The sequence below is a fragment of the Haliaeetus albicilla genome, chromosome 13 (assembly GCF_947461875.1).
Source record: "Haliaeetus albicilla chromosome 13, bHalAlb1.1, whole genome shotgun sequence".
Classification (NCBI taxonomy): Eukaryota; Metazoa; Chordata; class Aves; order Accipitriformes; family Accipitridae; genus Haliaeetus; species Haliaeetus albicilla.
Genome location: NC_091495.1, coordinates 17,640,833 through 17,660,817, shown reverse-complemented (window position 1 = coordinate 17,660,817; position 19,985 = coordinate 17,640,833). Strand labels below are relative to the sequence as shown.

Genomic DNA, 19,985 nt, shown 5'->3' with positions numbered 1-19,985 from the left:
AAGTATACCTATTAAACCCAGGATAAACAGCTCAGTGATTGAAATTGCTCTGCTGTTGCATTTTTCTGCTACACACTGATATTTCAAGTTACTTTTCCAGCTTTCCTGGGTTCACATTTCAGCTTCCTAATGAGAATTCACAGAAAAAAAATCAGTTTGAAGGTTCTGTTCTCTGTTTACAGTGAGTCTGGGAAAGGGTTTGATTTTGCAATAAGAAAAATACAAATTCTTATCCACTAACATGGGGTAAACAATAAGATGCACAACATCCACATCCACAGCATGCCAGAGTTTCAACATTAGAAGGTACCATCTGTTTTGATGAAATACATTCAGTCACTATGAAAACTACTTTCTTAAAACCACTCTCTGGTCTTTTTTTGGTCAGGACAATGACATGATCAGCTGGGACTCAAATTTACATGAAAAGAGGATGCAAGAGAAGAGACAATCTTTTATGAATATGAGCTGAAATTGGTAAGTCCATTTTTCTCCTGATTCCCATAACCTCAACAACAGACACACCATTTTGATTTTTGCTACATAAAATTTTTCCCTATCTTTCATCAAAAGATAATGATCAAAATCTAGGTTCCTAATCCTCTGACTATTTTCTTTCTGTCATAATGTAAGCACACACACAGAGTGACCCAATGAGACCTCTGTGACTTCAATGCAGAGAGGATTTCATCCTCAAACAATAATTGTGAAATAACGTATTTTGCCTGATTATATGCATCTTGCTACATGTATCATCAGATATGTTCAAAATTGAAGCAGAAGAATATAAGGTGAACACTCTAAAGAATTATACATTAAGGGACAACACAGTGTTTACTCAGTTAAAATTGAGATATAAGGTATGACTTTATCATTGCTTGTGTTCCAAAAGAAAACCGAATGGGTTTGGTTTGGACAGCATTATTTTTGGACTCCATTTTCATAACATTGGAGAAGTATGTTTTGATGAACAAAATAAATGTAAAGCAGTCCTGGGAACTCTTCAATTATATAAACTGAAATAAAAGGCAAAATCACAAACAAAGACATTATAGATTAATCCTCTCTTGGCATCTATAAAGCAAAAAAAGTACTGCAAAGTAAGCTAAAGTTGTCTGAAGTAATTAGATTCTTTTACAGGGTTTATTTTAGCCCTTAATCATACCTGCTTTTCCTTGAATTTCTCAAAAGGCATGGCTGAATGACAACACTTAAAATAATAAATGGAAAGAAAAAACAGAGCAGAGAGCATGGGTAAGAGATTTTAAAAGCAAAGTGGACATGAAACAAACAGGCTAGAGTTATGACAAAAAAACGTTCAATTTAACTCTGTATTTCCATAGTATTTTCTGACCATAAATTTCACTACTATACTGGAATGCATAACTGCCCGTCTTAACATCTCTATTATTCCAGTCCCACCTCTTGACTTTCTTAATTGAGATAGTCTCCTGCATGCTTTGTGTCATCAAAACTGGACTCCAAAAGCAACCTCTCTTCTAGTCTCCATCCCCATCACTATCTGAAGAAGTACACTTGTCACTTAAACTAGAAATCTTGTTTCATCTTCTCTCTCATTCCATTCCTTTAATTGTGCCCCAATTTCATTTTTTATCCTCCTTGACATTCAAAATAGCCATCCTTTAGCTCTACAGTAAATCCTTCTAACTAATCCTCTACTCTTTATTCTGATCATTACCACAACCTTCCCTCTTCAAAACCATTCTCTGATTTTTAGTTTTATTTATATACTTTTTGTTAACATCAGCCGATATATTATGTGCACTCTCTGCCAGTTTATATTCACGTCTTTTTAGATGTTATGAGTTCCATTGGATAGAGCTTTTGCTTTTTGTTTCTTTTGGAATAATGTGCATGTTTTAATTGGGTAAAGGGGGGGTCACTTCCAGAAACATCAATAGTAGTAAACTCTCAGGACATAACAGACTCAATCCAGCTCCTTTTTGTGGAGGTGTGATTAATGACCAAGACATTCCCACTAGTAAGACCAGATAATCTTGCTGATCAGTTTTGATTTAACAGATGACACTATACAGTTTATTAGTTGTTTACATGTAGAATAATACCATTGTTGAGGAACAAGCTTCTATGTAAACCCTGTATGAAAGCTTAGACATGGAAAGACTTTGATGTAATGTTTACATTGATTATTGTGTAGCCCTTAAAAAATTTTTTAAAAATTGTTATCAGTCATTAACCTGTCTGTCCTCTGTTTGTTTTCCAATTAAAATCTCATTAACATTAGATTGCAGCTTAAAGACAATCCATTGATAGACGTAAGGCCAAGTACAATTATCACTGCAATCTGAAGAATATAAACTTTTTTTTTCTTTCAAATGAGTCCTACCAGCTGGGGGACCCGATATGCAGTTCAGCACAGCCTCATTACTGAAATATTACAAACCAAAAATAAATCACACAATCTGTCTCCCAGTTTCAAATCCGAGATGTGCATCCATGCTACAAGCCTGAGAACAAATCTTTTCACTACTGCTTTTTGTCTCCCAGTTCAACCCTTACAACACTTAAAACCAGAGAATTCAGGAAAGGCATCAAACATGGACTCCCCAAGTAAAATTCATAATTGATAAATCTTACCAGCCTACTCCAACTACCATTTTTTCCTTCATTTATGTTTTCATACAATTGGCTGTGAATAAATTCTTCCCAATTCTCACTAGTTCTCTAAACTAAGTTCTTTGTGTGAATACACTTTTTTCCTCCCAATTTCAGAAAGTTGTATTTGAATTAGATTTCTCCAGAGGCTACTGAAAATATCAGGGAAACTAGTATGTGTTGAAATTAATTATTAAATACAGGTAAATTTAAATGCAAAATAGTTCATATTCTAGTATAGTACTGTTACATAATGGAATATGTTTAGCCACTAAACTTGTTGCAAAACAAAAGTCAAAGATATAACTTTTATTGCACAAGAAGTTAGATAAATATATCACTTTGGTATGCTCTGTAAGATGATATTTTATTCATATAATGCATGTATGGAATTCTTTTCTAACTCGTACAAAACTCTGATTACTTAACTCTATTTAAACAGGATGCTCAAATGGTTTGTTTAAAATTACCTAAAACTACAGCAACTGTCCCACCCCTCAGAACTTGAATAAACATTTCCTGCTTCTGATGGAAATTGCACAGGCACGTTGTACAGAAAAATATATGCAAACCTTCAACACCCTGGAAGACTAACCAGGATGGCAGATTCATCTTCCACACTCCCAGCCTTAGGAGGTACAAATTAAAAAAACAAGAGAAAAAACAGGTACAACACTAAAGAAAACAACAAAAAGCTCTCTCCTGTTCATTTCATTCCTTTTTGAAGTTTACAGTAACACTCTTCAACAGGACACTACAACATGTTATCTGTCTCTGATTTCAGTGTTTATAGTCAGGGCTAATGGTGCTGTTTTTCCTGTTTTGTACCAGTGCTTTCCTGCAGTTCCAAATAAGAAGGGAACAATTTCTATGAATCCCATATTTCTTGGAATAAATGCCCTGTACATAGGAACTGCTATCTTAAATTTCACATGGGACATTTGCATCTTCCACCTAACAAAAAATGCTTTCAGATTTTGTATTAAAGGATTTTTTTGTCAATCAGACACTTCAAATTTCTCTCAATGGTGAATACTATTATAGCTAGGGACTTACTGCTCAGTTTTACTCAGCTTTGCCCAGTATTCAATTTTGAATCCAGTTTTTTTGCCCCTGAAAGAAAGAATGACCTCAAAGTTAAAACATAGACTGGAGACAATCAGAGAACCACACAAAATTGGATAAAGAAGGCTTGCAAGGTCATCTAGCTTATCCTACAGCTGACAGGCAGGATCAGCTGTACCTAAGCCAAGGGGAACTAACCTTTTCAATGCTGCGAGGCAGTCTCTGGGCTCTGTGAGCCAGTGATCTAACCCAGAACCTAAACAGCCCTGCTGAGCAGACTCCATTTGGCCTACAACGACCTAGAAGCAGAAGTTTCTGCTAGTCTGGTCTGCTGGAGGGCAAGTGGGTTTGTCTGCACTCCATTGCAGCAGGGTCTCCTGCTGCGCCAGAAATGCTCTGTTCCCTTCTCAGTCCCCTTGTCAGCAGCAAAAGCCAGTAATGAATAGTATTCCTTGAACATAGTCTGCCTTGCATCAGTTCCTGAAATTAATCTGATCAGCTCTTAAATATCACCACTAGATTCCTTGACCTCCATTGGCAGTGTATTTCAGTACTTGAAAATACCACTGGGAACTCTTTTCACTGCTGCAAATCTTTTGCATTACTTCTTGTGCTTACCTTACTCAAAGTATCAATTCCTAGCTGTGCTGCAAGTTATATACTACCTTCAGAGAAACACTTCTGTGCTTTCCACTTTTGTTTCTCACACAAAGAACTGGTTATTGATTTTTCTTGATTTTACAAAAATGATCCCCAAATATTTCTATTCTGTTCGTAGAGACCCCAGACATTATGTCAATTGAGAGCCTGTGGGATAAAAAACACTTAGAAAGTCTTGCAAATGGTTTCAAGAATAGCTGGCCCTCGAGACATTGGAATAATTCTCAAAAAAGCCTCTCTACCCTATCATACCATACCATGCGAAGGGCCAGAAAAAGCTCCAAATTGAATACAATTAGTTTCCAGACAGTGCTTTCAGAACCAGCACAGAGGTTCTCAAAACCTTACTGTAAAGACTTGCATTGTAGCATTTACTCATCTATAACATGAGTTGCTGGAAAAGGGTTTTTAAGCAAGATGTTTGTCTGAGATCTCTAATCTTCGTAAAGCAGACCTGGTACGTCGCTTTTGTCATGAGAGATTTATGTTGCCTCCCTCTGGAATATCTATTGATACTGGAACAGAATGGGGTTTTTAACATGTTTTTCATGCCCCTAGCGCACCCTATAGTACTGTTCAAAAAGGAAAATATGGCTAGTGTATGTACATTGAGATAAACTGGCTGACTGGGGGTGGGGAACTTAGTATGTGCCAGCAATAGGTCACAGAACTATGGAAATTACAACTTACGATTCAAAGCAGGAAACATTAGCCAGGACCTCGTGGACGTCACCTATTCTTTTCAAAAAACATCAAGGGATGATTAGGTTTTACCTAGACTGGCATTCAAGAGGGAAGTCTTGTTTAATGATTTTTCCTAAGACAGATCCAACAGTACTCTAAAACTGTCCAAAATTAAGAGAAGGCAGCCTGTCCCAAATTTGTAGAGTGAAAAAATGCATAATTTGGTAATCTCCTTAGCACTAAAACTTCTAGAAAAGTTTAATTGATTGTTTCAATGATTCAAAGAATCTAATCCCACATTACTGTGGCCAGCAACATCACTTTGGAAATGTACAGGTCTTCATCTGTACCACAAATTTTAGAATATGATAAAGTATGGATATGAATAAAATAAATACCCTAGAATCTGCAACTAACAATCATATACACATCAGGAAAACAGATGAAGGTTACATCCCTTACACAGAGCTTTTTCCTGTGTAATTTAAAAATACCTGATGTTTGAATACAGTCTTCCTACTGTTTTTTCAGATAATGAATTCTATCAGATTACTATCTGGACCAAATTTACTATGCATTCGATTAGCTGGTGTATCAGGCTCATACTAGGGAAAGTAAAAAGAAAATTTGGTTCAAAATTTCATTAATCCTGTTTTTAAAAAAAGATAAAGTTTAGACTAATTCAATGCAGCACAGGAACAGCAGGTGGAGAGTTATCAACCTGCTCTCCATAGAACTGTCATTTTACTCACTGAGAACATGACATAAAATTATGGCTATACTTGAGCTTCTTGAATAGACAAAAATTTCATATTAAGACCCTGAAATAGTATCATGTGAGTGCAAACATTTTCATTTTTTTAGTGTCTTCCCACTTTAAAAGAGAATTACCATTTTGGTTTTTGTTCTGCTCAGTCACTAATGGATACTACGCCTTCTGCATGTGAATGTTTTCTGTGACACCTGTAATATAATATCTAATGTTCTGACACAGTATCTACAGGGCTTAGTGGTGAGATTCTTTTTAGCTTAGTTGGGGTTTAGATCAGGATTAAATTTTTAATGCTATAATATGTGGAATTTCTTAGCTGAGGGCATGCAATGAAGATGCAGAACAAATTATATGCATTGCCATTTTAGCAGCTTGATCCCCTACCATCTAACCTTAGAAATGAATTGCAACAAAAAGACTGTTAACTTTGGGAAAATATTTAACCCCAAATTATCCTGGAGAGATATGTGTTCTGTTGTCACTGGATTTTTCTGGGAGTTGCTGCAAATCCTTCGGTCTGCCCCAAGCTGCAGTGTTGGTAGCCATGAGCTCCACGGTGAGCTCAGGGAAGGACTGCTGCTCCCTGGGGTGGTAACCCTGATGCCTGCCCGCTCCCTGAAAGCCTAAACAAGCCCCGAGAGCAGGGACCCCAGAAGTGTGCCAGCTGGTGTAATACACTCTTTGTGCCCTTCCTCTCATACAAGGGAGAAACACAGCTTGAATCCTCTGCAGAAATGGCATGTTTTGTAGTTCTAGTCACTTCAAAAGGGATATCAAGTAGGAAAAGCTTCTCAGGCCATTTCCCTAATACCTTCATTTGATGACAGATAAGCTGTGAAAAGCGTCTTTTATGAAATTCTTTGATCTCATCTTCTTTTGGTGGTGTTTGGAAAGAAGAACTGTTCTGGTGAGCTAATTTTAAAGACTTCTCATTTAATGGCCTGATGCACATAGCAGAATATTATACCAAGCCTGCAAAATGTCATTATGCAGAAAATGTTACAATGTGCAGGCAGCTATTAATATTCCTTTGTTCTAATTTTATAGGAAAAATATAAAGACTGTCTTCCAATTAGAACTAACTATACAGTTTTTGAAGGCAATTCAGAACTTCTAAGAACAACTTTTAACCTGTTTATATTCTACCAAGGAGCTTAGACAGAGATGGCACATGTCCTAGGTGTCTCCTCAGCCCCTAGGCTGGTTCTGGAACCTTTCTTGTCTTTATAATTCTTCTTTTCTTATGCTGTCTGGGCATCTAGTTTATGTCTTTGAGCACACAGGGAAATTAATCAGATGCTACACAACTAATAGAGAACACTCTGGGGAATGCAGCCAGTTGGCCCAGCAGCAGTGGTATGAGAAGGAAAAGGAACCCAGTTAAAGAAGATAATGAAAATTATGGGAAAAAATACTCATGCAGCAACCATCTTCTGAGAAATTATCCATTATTGCTGAAAAAACTACCAGAAGTAATTAGCTGAGTGGGCAAATCTTTATATCACAGTCATGATATATTGCAACAGTGCTTTTTGTTTCTAGGTATGCAATCAACTGACCAAAAGGCAGAAGTTGTCTTCTCAGATCTATGAAACCATCAGTTGTGATCCAGGAGGAAACTACAATGTCTTTACCAATGAGTTGTATAAAAGCTACCCAAAGAAGTCTGTTGAGATATGATTTCTAGTCACATATATCAGGACCAGACATACTGAACCAAACTGGGCACTACAGCAAAAATACATGAGCATATTTTATATTTAATTTTCACTGTCTAGATTGTCAGAATTAGAATTTCACTTAGAAAAATCATCAAAAAGCTAAAATCTTTGTAAGAAAAGAAACCACAGATGCATAGAGCTTTCCTCTCTCCCCATGTAACAACAAATTTTTGCCATTGCACCAGTCTGTGAAAGGACAGTTGTCTTGTGTTACAGAACTTGGCACTGGAAAAACCTGCCCCTTCTTCCAGCTCAAAATTGTGCTTGCCCATGAACAGAGTAGTAGACACTGTAGAAGGAAATGAGGCAATGCAGAAGGGTACAAAAAGTTATTCAAATATTCGATATGTTGTATTGTAAGTTATCTTGGCTAACAGGAGCTTGAGGTGAACATTAGTGTATTTATTCAGAAAGAAGTAAACCAGAATTCTCCAAAAGCTTTCAAACCTTTTTCCCTGCAATGTGGGAATGAGCTTTCGTAAACAGTGCTGCAGCAGGGCCAGCTTCTATGTGTACTACCCAGATATCCTATTTAAGATGCTCTATGTGGTACAGAAACATTTGCTACCAGGTATTCTTTACTGCTTTTAAATTGTTATTTTTGCTTAAGCAAAAAAGGTATGTGTGTGAAAAGACTGGTACTTACCCCACAGCTAATATTTTTTCTGAAGACGAATCACCAGATGAAACTCAGGAAACAAAGTATGAGCATTAAACAGAGAGCTTTTACCAATTTCTCAGTACAAGCTTCTTATTCTTTGGAACTGATAATTTTCCAGTCTCTAGCTGGCTAGCATCTCCCTTACATTCATCAATAAGTCATTTGTAATTAATGTTCCCATCAGAGCACTCCTTTGCATGTTCTTCATACTTCCTTACTCTTACAACCAAGTCAATAATTTTGCACTAAGGAAAAAAAAAAGGATTATTCACTGATGCACCTAGCAGCACACAGTATTTTCTATTCAGCAATTTTACAAGTCAGAGCAGAGTAAAACATTGTTTGGCCTTGTTTTAGGGCTTGATTTTCTAACTTTTGTTCATTAGACGAGGCCACTGACTCCTATAGGACATTTTGTGAGATGAAGTGGTAAAAAATTGGCTCATTTATACTTATAGAAAGTTTGTGGTGGGGGAGGACAGGGAATCCTGTGCTCCATTCAAAAGCAGGAGATGAATGAAGTCTTTGGCAACATAAAGATATTCACTACCAGAGAAACAGCTCTTCTCTATTATGTGAAGCGTTTCAGTAATGTTCCCACGTACTTAAAATCAAAGGTCAGCCAGTGACAACAGTTGGTTCTAGCTTGACAACACAGCAAGAAACTTCTACTGCACTGTGATCATCCAGATGGCAAATTTATATGAGATACTGTCATATCAGTTCACAAACTATGCCCTGGATGCCAGAAATAACTTAAAGTCTACAGTTTACTTGAACATGATGTTCTGAATAGTAAAAAAATAGTTGCATTTGTACTAGCAAAACTGTGCTGAGGATTTCAAGCTCCTTAAAATGAGAAGTTAGCATGAGTAACTGTGTCTCCACTCACATGAAAGAAAAACACCATAGTATTATTTTGCAGTCTTTACCGAAGAGACTTTCTTTTTGGGAACTTGGCTGAGCCAGAACAAAATAATTATGACAGCAAAAATAGATGTGTTGCTGCTCTGAAGTAAGTTGAGAAATGTTTCCATTCAGAAATATCTAATTCCAGCTTTTTTTCAGGGCCCCTCTTTTCTTACAGGTATTAATTCATAGTACTCTAACAGTGACAGGCACATTAACATGCTGATGCTCATTTCCTCAAATTCAAGCTCAGTCCTTCAGACTGTACATGTACAAAAAAATATGTTGAGCTCAAATGTATACTATTACTCGTTGTAATAAAATACCATAACAAGACCCAATGACAGATCAACTTTCCACTGACACTGTACTTACTAATACGGACTGAAAACTCCTCTGCACAGGGACTCAGTATATGCCAAGAAGGGGTAGAGTTGGGATGTACAGGGAGAAACAGCAAGACAACTAGTCAAAGTAACACTAGGAAAAGTGCTTGCAGGGCATCTGCTGCCTACCCTGAGCGAGTTGCAGCCTTTGCTGAATGCTGGAGCCACTGCTGGAGTCTCAGGAATCACCTCACTTTGCTGAGCTCCACAGATTGCACGTTATACCTCACTTTTTACAGGTGCCCAGCCTATTTCCCACTGAGCAAGCTTCATCGCATTGACTGCAGCAATGAAAGAAGAGATGCTTATCTACACTTTGGGAAATGTATCCTTTGTTCAGAGATGACAACACAGAATTATCACTGAGTCAGGTTATTTGGGAAGAAAGAGACTAAAAGACCTGTTGCTAACTTCACACCTGGCGCAAGCCCAAACACAAAATTGTGTCTTCTCTTCATCTCCTCTTAAGACTACCTTTCTTACTCCTAGGCTGCCCCAGGTAACAGTTAACGTAACAGTTTCATTAAATAGTGATAATATATAATAGTTTCTCAAGATTTTCAATGCTTTTCCTGAAACATCCCTGTGGAAGCATGACAGTGTAAAAATTCCCTTGTCATGGGGAGATGGAGGTCAGTATGAAGGAGCAGCTTACGAGCAGAGCTTCCACCCTGGGTAAATGTTCTGAGCAAACCCCTGTGCAGCCTCTGTTGCTAAGCTGAAACCAGATAACCTGCTCTGCTAGAAAGCAGCTGCCAGAGAGGAAAAGTTAACCTTCATATGCTCTCTCTTGTGTCTCTTGTACACACCACTATTCCACCCACAAACTCAGTGTTTCATGCTTTGATTTGCTCTCATACTAAAAAACCCCCACCAAACCCACAATAAAAAGGGAGAATGAAATTATAACTATAAATAAAGACTAAAAAAAGTTAACGTTTAACACGATTAATACAAATTCAAATAAATATGTCTACTTCAAAATTAATATATGCACAGATTCTCCTATTCAGCAAATGGTCAGAGGCTAGCATATATACAGAGCTACCACATGAACTGATACAGGGAGATGAGGACTGTGACAGACTATCTCAGTACAGGCTTTCTGCTGAGCTGAGCACTGTCATCCTCTGTAGCCTCAAATTTAGCATTTAACCCTCTTTGCACTTACAAAATTGCTAGTGATAGAGTCAGGGTGCTGAGGGCACTTACAGGCCCCAGTGCCCTTGCCCAGCCTCCCCTGGGGAGGGACAACCCCTCAACACTGCCCATGGGAGCTCCGTTTCACTCCAGCCCAGAGCTGTAGGTGTGCACATCTGGCCCTGGCTCCCAAATGACCTGGTTCATCCCCTCACCATGCTGTCAACGGACACTGTTACCAGCACCTAGCTCTGCTTGTCACATCTGGACCCTGTGGGACTGTTCCGGCCAGTGAAGGTGGCCCGTGCTGGGTCACTCTCAGCACCTGGTGCTCAGGCTGGCCCTTACTCTTGCTGACAGACAGTGCATATCTATTTCCAAAGATATGAACAAATTTGAACCAATAGTGATTAAATTTATACCCCCAAAGGAAGGCAATTAATGTTTGGTACAATGTGATCCCCAGGAATTTCAGGTACAGGAAGACTTTCTGTCTGAAGCACAGGTTGTCCCCTGCATGACTTAATCACTAGCCAAGCTGCTTCTGGAAAAGAAAGTGGAGGAAGAGATGTCTTGGCTTACTATGGAGATGGCAAGTGCCTTCCAGGTTACAGATGAGGACTTTGCTCTGGATTGAGTAAGGCTTAACTCCCTCTAAGACTCAGACCGGATCAGCAAGTTTCCTCTGAAGCAACGAGCAGGGACACACACATCAAGCGATGCCATGAGGACATTACCAACAGTCACTGACCTCTGACTTGGGCAAAGCTTTTGTGAGATCAGATCTGCACCTGCTGCTTGGGGCAGCATACGTATGGATGCTTCAGGTTGCATATATCCACTGGGCATCTTCAGCGCATATTGAAGCACGGCTAATTTAAAACATTAGTCCTGTAAATGCATACTTGTATGTGGAAATAATCGCATATTGTGAATATGCATTTATTTTATTGATGAGGTCTCTAAATTGAGTCGTTTGTCTGCTAGCTGTTCAATGAATTTCTATCTTCCCATGGAGGCCAAGTGTTTTGATACACAGCAAACACAGACTTCAACTTATCTACTGTGTCTAGAGTCTTTTTAAATTATCTAGAAATCTGCTTCTTTGATTCATTCTTTAGCTGGTTAAAGGTTAAAAAACTTTAAAGAACACAACATTTATTGCAACATCAAAGATGATTACAGAATAGCCTGGCAGTTTACTTCTCTGCAGAATGCCCATAAAAAAGAAAGATGTGTACATCAGGAATTTGCAGAATGTGTTGCACTATAAGATAAACTGAAAAAGGAATGTGTATGTGCATGAATACAGTAAAGTTCCTATTTTGACAGTTACTGAAGTAGTTTCAGTGGTACCACTTTTTTGTAAATCTAGAAGGAAAGATGTTTCTGAAAAATACTTAAAGAGATGACATAATGGATCGAGGTCAGAAAAGTTTAATTCCAGGTTAAATAGAAAACGTAACATGCTTCAAAACACAAGAGAGAGAAATTACAAGATGGAAACATTCAATTTACACTAGATTCTTGGTATTTTCACTGACACAACCTTTTCAGCCATGTGGTGCCATTACAAGCAGACAATGCTACCAAACAGACGGAATGAATTAACCTCAGAAACTAAGACCTGGCCATGGTTCATGAAGTTTGCAAACACACCTTGCTCAACAATTTCAGTAAATCTTTGAATTAAAATCCCCTCAAAACTACTTTTCATTTATTTGTCTTAAAGAAATGAGGGGCTAACATAAACTCAAGTTTGCAGGACACGTGTGCAGGAGTCCTAGAGTGGAAAGTTCTCTGCCCAAGGGACTGCAACTTCCCTCTTACCCAGAATAAGGGCCTCAAGACAAATGACAGAAAATGAGGCATTACCATTGTCCTGGTTTCAGCTGGGATAGAGTTAACTGTCTTCCTAGTAGCTGGTACAGTGCTATGTTTTGACTTCAGTATGCCAAGAATGTTGACAACACTGATGTTTTCAGTTGTTGCTAAGTAGTGTTTAGACTAAGTCAAGGATTGTTCAGCTTCTCATGCCCAGCCAGTGAGAAAGCTGGAGGGGCACAAGAAGTTGGCACAGGACAGAGCCAGGGCACCTGACCCAAACTGGCCAACAGAGTATTCCATACCATGTGACGTCCCATCTAGTATAGGAACTGGGGAGTAGGGGTGGGGAATCGCCACTCGGGGACTGGCTGGGTGTCGGTCGGCGGGTGGTGAGCAATTGCACTGCGCATCATTTGTACATTCTAATCCTTTTATTACTACTGTTGTCATTTTATTAGTGTTATCATTATCATTATTAGTTTCTTCTTTTCTGTTCTATTAAACCGTTCTTATCTCAACCCACGAGTTTTACTTCTTTTCCCAATTTTTTCCCCCATCCCACTGGGTGGGGGGGAGTGAGTGAGCAGCTGCATGGTGCTTAGTTGCTGGCTGGGGTTAAACCACGACAACTATCCAGGACAGTGGTGCAGTGTAAATGAATGGTTCAGCCTAATCTTGTACTGCCACTACCCATTATGTTGTGTATACACCAACACCAATGTAAAGATATACATCACCTGGGCCACCTGTGAGGACAACTGCCCCATGACTTCCAGAATGAGTGACTGTATGTATGTGATCCCACAGTGGAAACAGAAAAAATAACTTAAACAACTTTTTGACTTTTTTATGCTCCATTTCTACATCTGTAAAATATACCGATAGCATCATTCCTAGTCCAAACCAAAACTCAGGAACACTTTTGAGTAGTCCAACGTACACTGACAAGCACAACAGATAGTGTACTAAACTCTGTTGGAGGAAAGACTATTTTTAAGAATACATCTCATGTAGCACTTTTCATTTGAACAAGGTGACTATGGGTAGGAAAAGAAATATTATTAATATCTGCAAGAAGAAGCTGAGGAAATACAGGTGAAGAGACAGCGAGAGTGCACAAGTCAGTGTGGCATCACATCTAGAGAAAATAAGGCAAGAATAATGCAAGGAGAAGGAGAGGATTTTTCTTGAGGGAACTTCTTTAGGATTAGAGGAATTGGTATAAGAAGAACTTGATACAGGAATACAGCTATTTCATCTGACAGATCCTTAACAAATCAGTATTTTATTACTGGCAGAAAAATGTCACTTTATTGATGGGGTCCCACCAAGGATCACTTCTGAGCCCAGTTTATTCAACATCTTTATCAATAGCTTGGAGAAGGGAGTGAACAGTGAAATGCACAAATCTGCAGATCACACTAAGCTCTTTCAAATAGTCAGATGCTGTGCTAATGGTTAAGAAACTCCAAAAAGGATCACTCAAACTGGGTGGGCAAAAAGGTGGTGATGAGCTTCATAAAGATAACTGTAAAGCAAAAATACTTCCTTTTTAGGGGAAAAATATCTGAAACCACATCTACGTGATGCTGAACTTGGAACAGAGTTAAAACTTTGGAGTAACATGTTGTTGCTTTTGATAACAGTTCTCTGAATCATTGCCTCAAGGTGCACCAGAACTCAAAAAAAGAAAAAAGCCAACAAAATGTTGGGTAACATCAGGAAGGTCACTGAGAAAAAACCTGAGGGTACTACTCTGCTGCTACATAAAATCTTTGTGTTCCCACATCTTGAATATCATGTGCAGTTCTGGCCTACACAACTCAAGAAGGATGCAGTGGAGGTAAAAAGAGTACAGAGAAGGGTGATTGAAATGATCACAGGGATTAAACAGCTGCCATACAAGAACTAACTAAAATCTGGGGTCTGAGGAAGAATACACCTGAGATTAACATAATCATGAAGATGGTGGATAAGCTGAATGTGGAACGGCTGTACACCAAATCCTGCAATACTAGAACTGGGACACCGGTAAGAGTAGTAAAACGGGTTAAAAAATGTGTTTCTTCACACAGTGATTAGTGAACTTCAGGAATTTGCTGCTGTAGCTGTGGAGGCAGACTGTATCAGCCACTGCAAATAAGGATTAAAAACATTCATGGACAATAGATCCATAAGCAGATAGTAAAAGGGATAAGGTAGAGAAATCCCTTTTAACATCCTTCTACAATTCTGGATGCTGGTGGAGTATGAAGGGAATAGACTAAAGAAAATGGCACCTATATGCCCTCTCTAAATAGCTTCTTTTATTGCATGGTGTCAGTAGCAACAAGTAGCAAATGGATTAGACAGACCACTGATCTTACCTGGTAGGACAGTTCTTATTTGCATAGGTTACAAAAAAACTTAAACGATAAATACAGATATACAAAGACATACACAAAATGGATTTTTTTTAAAGATCATTATCCTAGTGAAGGTATCAATATATCTGAAGAATAACTGCATTGCTATACTGTTATTTTAAAATAACAATGAAGGAGTTGATATAGGCATTATCAGGAGAAAGACTGAAATTATGATTGCAGCAGCTTGAAAGAAGAATGACAGCATAAAATATAAAGGTCATATTTATTTTCACTTTATTTTGGAAAATAGACTGCAGATTACCTTGTTTCATGCCTTCAGTTCATACCTGACTGAAAATTTTTCTTTTAAGATTCATGAACTAACATTAATGTATGAAATATTTAAACAAAAATGCCTGGAAAAAACAAGAGTGAACAGAGGTCACATAACTTGTGTGTATCGTCTTCCAACTCCGAAAAAGAATTTCAAAGCCTTTTCCTCTTCATCTATCAATGAACTGTGACATCTGCTAATGTGCAACAACGCAGATCAAATGTAAAAACATAGTCAAAAAATTCCATTGATCAACCACAAGCTTTCATTAAAAGCCTGTGCTTTCAAGAATGTAGTGGGGTATTAAAAAAATAATAATCTCCTTTAGAATATCATGTTGTGAATAAAGCTCATTATCGTTCCAAGCCTCCAGTCAGATGGATCTACAGACTCTGCATCGATTGAAAGGTCAATTTGAACAGATCTGACTGCAGAATGAGACCTAATTTTTTTTACTGGGTCTCTTACCTGTACGTATTTTCTGATCACACTGAAATACTAGAAACAAAGCCAGGGATGTACACCTACATAAATAGACTGACTGCAAGCTGCAGATTAAAAAAACCCAAAACACTACACAAAAAACCCCAAACAAAACCCCTTAGTCTTTCAAAGTACAGGTATTTATGTCAACTGGAGTTTTATGCAGATTCATATGATGTATTGGAACATTGTGGTTGTACAAGGTTATTGTCCCAAGAGAATACTTGAAACTGAAAATGATAGAGGAATATTCTAAAGTAATTTCACAAAAATGCATAACCACCTTTCTTTCTGAAGTTTTTTTCAAAATATATGCATTTTGCTTTTGTGACATGGGATCATCTTTAGTTTCACTTACTGTACATTGGAAAAAAATATGAACTTGACACTGACTCACAGAACCTCAAATGCCTTTTAGAAAAAAGTTTCCATTTCCCCATCAGGTGAGCTTTTTTTCATTCTAACTCTGAAGCCAACCAAAACATGTTTCTATGTCTGCAGTGAGCAGGAATAAAACAATAAAATTATTTCAGCTGCTGTAGTTCAGGAAGTAAAACAAAAATACAATGCCAGAGCAAGAAAGAAAACTCCTAGCTTTCTGTCTCCTTTTTCTCTTTCTACATTTATTACCCTGCTGCTAAATTAATAACTTTGCTAGAAATAGACCTTTATCAGTATTTAATAGGTTATTTTTTAGGATGATATTGCTTTGCTAGCTTCAAAGTGCTTTCTGGTCAAATCATTCATATCGAGTTTTTCTTATAAGTGTGAAGTCAGCCTGTGAGCAAGGGCACAAACTGCACTCAGTGATGTACATTTTCTGAGGGTATGTGCAGTGGTTTACACATTGCATTAGTGTTGAAATTCTACAGAATATGAAGAGAATTTAAAAGTACTTCAAGAGCACAGCAGAAGGGAAGATCTTCAGTCTGGCAAGTTCAAACATAAGACATCTTTTGCAGCAAAGTTGCCATAAGAATGAGGAAGGTCCCTCCGCCCAAGGCAGGAAATAATTAATTTACTTGAGTATCATTTAAAGCACTGTTTTTATGTACTGCCTAGCTAGCATTTTAACACCACAAGCAATTTACTACTACTGTGGAACCTTTTTAGTCTTTTCACCTTACAAGTCCTTTTGGTTTTTGAAATCAGTGCAGCATTGGGGTGAATTTCCACTTCAGTGCAAGTTACCAAGGCATCAGAGCCAGCATAATCATCAGCTTCTTTTGCACTTCTCATGTTATCCTTACTTATAAGTGAGACAGCAGTCTTACTCCTGCCAAGACAGTAGTGACAATAAACATTTTAAATTTTAAATTCTGCAAACTCTACATCAATAAACCATAAAAAATGAGAAGTAATTAATTTTGACCCAACGTCAACAATATAATGCTCCACAGCAAACTGAAAGCAGATGCCCTTCTCCTCCAGCCACCAAGCTTTAGTTAAATCCACCCCGCCAGAAAAAGAGTCTAAGTGTAATATCAAAGGTTTCCCCATGAGCCCTAAAGGCAGTCTGGCAACAATCACTAAGGGTCCATTCACCACCTGGTGTTTGCAGGAGTGTGTTGTACTTCATCCTACTCCTTCTAAGGCCTCAAGGCAGCCCCTTCACAGTGAGTAAAACAGGGATCTCAGACCTCCTCGGGTCTGTTACATGAGATTCTACTATACCATGGAAATAAAACCAAACTGTTATTAAATGATGAAAAAAAAAATGCACTTAATTTTAATTATACTGAAAATAGAGGATATGACGGTTAAGATACAGTGAGACAGGTTGGACCTGGTTTACTTAAACTTCTGCCCTTCATATTCGCTAAATTCTGTGTTGGCCAGCGTGGCAAGCCTTACCAATTTTTTCCCTGGTGAGGCTTGAACTTTAGCGCTTTCACCTTACTTAAATGCAGTCTTGTTTTACTGAAAAAATATTTAACATCCTGGGCAGTGAACTGGTTGCTTCTAAGTATTTCTTTCCATCCCAACACAACAAATTGCTGGACCTTTGCCAGAGTGATCTTGGCTGATGGAGGGACAAGGCACTTATCCTTCGGAAAGGGGTGGCCATGGAAGTGTGCCGAGTTGCGCTGTACTCTCTGCAGCTTGTGTAGTGTTCCAGTGCTGGTTTATTTATGTCTTACCAGAGTAGAAAACATGTAAGTTTAAGTAAATTGAGGTCACAAGATGTAGTAAGCTTCTACAAATCTAACTCCAGCATGATATTAAGTTCTTGGCAAGCTTTTAGTAATATGATCTCATATAAAAAGAATAACCTATTCACTGGTACAAGCAAGACAAAACTCACTTGAAACAATGGATCTGTGATTACTTAGACCAGCTATGAAGATGATGTACTGTGTTTAACAGCACTGGACACTGACCAAGTAAACTGCTGTAGTAGTGGTATTAGATACTATTGTCTATGTACAAACATTAAGTTGAGTAGGACAAAATACTGACTCAAGTCTTTATTCAATACACAAATTGAAACTTCTTTTGAAGTTCAAGAAAATTCTTTTTTCTGTTTTCACTGCTGGTTGCAATCTTACTAGTCTGATGAGGACTGGAAGTGAAACTGTTAGACAAGAGAAAGAACTTTTTTTTTCTATCCCAACTAGACAGAGGAAATACTCCGACATGATTCCTACTTGGGATGCAAAAGACAACAATTTCTAGTCTATACTAAATCAATCACTCCTCATTCGTAAGCTGTTTAAAACTTTACAAAGCTCTAAAAGCCTTTCACTCTCACTGAAACCAACAGAGAAGGAAAATCTTTGCTCAAAACACATTCAATAAAATAACAAAAAAATGTGAATTATGTAAACCCTAGTAAGATCAGAAACAATAACCTGGAAATAAGCATTCTGGCAACACAATGGTTGTTTTCAATTTTTTTCTGGTAGCACATCATTCAATTTCATCTAATTTTATGACACTTCATTGAGATTTGTATGATCAATTATAAAGTAATTGCGTTTTTTTTGTATACCTAATAAATATTTGCTCAGCTAGCAGAACACTAGATGATTCTTTTACTCATAGACACACTAATTCTTTTCTTTGGTATAAAAGTAGAGTTCAGTTGCTGAAGGAAAAATAACAGTATCGCTAGCCTTGTGATGTTATTTATCTGTGGAGAGTTGCAGGCAATAAAGAGTTTACTCGCTAAGCAGAGTTACATTTTGAGGCAGACCTCCTGGAATCCCCTGGAATGAGGGAGGTGGGGTGAAGGAGAAAAGTAGCTGAGGAATAAATTTACTGAACAATATTTTCCAGACACAAGAAATTTCACTAATTATACAGTCAGACTCTCCACTACTGTTTTCTCTGTGAAAAGAAAGCAACTTGCTTCTTTGTGGCAGAGGAAAACTAATATATAAGGTTAAGCAGATACTACAGATATTGGCAACACTGCATGTCCTATTACCATCAGCTTAAACTGCAGAAATAAATGCACATAAATATAAGTGTAATGTTACCCTGTTTGTTTCTTCTTTTTTCAGTAGGCTCCATGAATCATGTATCTGGGGATCCAAGCCATAAGTGTCACACACTCCTGAGCAGTTCTCATTAAGGCATCAGCTGCTCTGCACCATCCTGGTGAGGTGGATCAGCATTTCTTCCATAGGGAAAATCAGGTAAGTTTTTTTCTTAACAAATGACATCATTCATTCCTACCTGCAGACTATCTCACAGATGAGAGATAGAGTTCACTATTTGATTTCCACTGGGCTTAGTTCTCCTGCAGTCAGCATATTAATAAGAAATATTTGGACTATATTTCAATATTTCTAGCTCATGCTACTTCTAGCTCATGCTACACATAGCATTCTGGCAACTGGAAACTACTACATTACTAACTTCTATTTATGAACAGATGTCCATCCCTTAACTGACTATATTTCAAGTGTGATTTTGGGTGTAAAATGGAGAAAGGGGATGTGTTCTTTAAATTTTGCTTGTAAAGCCATCCTCTTTTATTCCTGGAAGGTGTTCATTACACAGTCTTTGGGGGACTACATCACTTGCTGTGCTGCCTCTCTTCTGGAGAATTTAGTAGATAGTTTTTGTCACCTATTTATCTCTGAGATAATGCATCACAGTAAGCATTTTTTTTTTTTTTTTTTACACTATTCATTTATTACTGAGTTTCAAGTTCTGGTCTTCCTAGATTTATTACTTTTTCCTCTTTCATGGAATATTCTGGGGAATGGCTAAAAAATAACACCAACAATTTTACCATCCATATATTTTATCACTGAGCACAGCAGCAAGGTGGTAAGTATTGATGGATTTGCAACATCTAGCATCGCTTTGTTTGGACAACTGACTTGAAATAAACAATGTTATGATGC

At 37.9% G+C, this 19,985-nt stretch overlaps 1 protein-coding gene and 1 long non-coding RNA gene across 4 annotated transcripts in view; one reads left to right on the top strand and one right to left on the bottom strand.

Moving 5' to 3' along the window:
• Positions 1-19,985, bottom strand: part of PRKCE (protein kinase C epsilon) — a 300,197-nt gene that overhangs the window by 57,070 nt on the left and 223,142 nt on the right. The window lies entirely within an intron of this gene.
• LOC138688602 (uncharacterized) overlaps positions 1-19,985 on the top strand; it is a 35,147-nt gene that overhangs the window by 5,044 nt on the left and 10,118 nt on the right. Inside the window, exons 2-3 of one of the 2 annotated variants that reach the window (XR_011327486.1) lie at positions 389-477; positions 19,134-19,268. This is a non-coding gene — a long non-coding RNA (uncharacterized lncRNA). Of the gene's footprint in view, positions 1-388; positions 478-7,360; positions 8,273-19,133; positions 19,269-19,985 lie in introns of those variants that run through there. The other variant, XR_011327487.1, reaches the window with a different exon arrangement.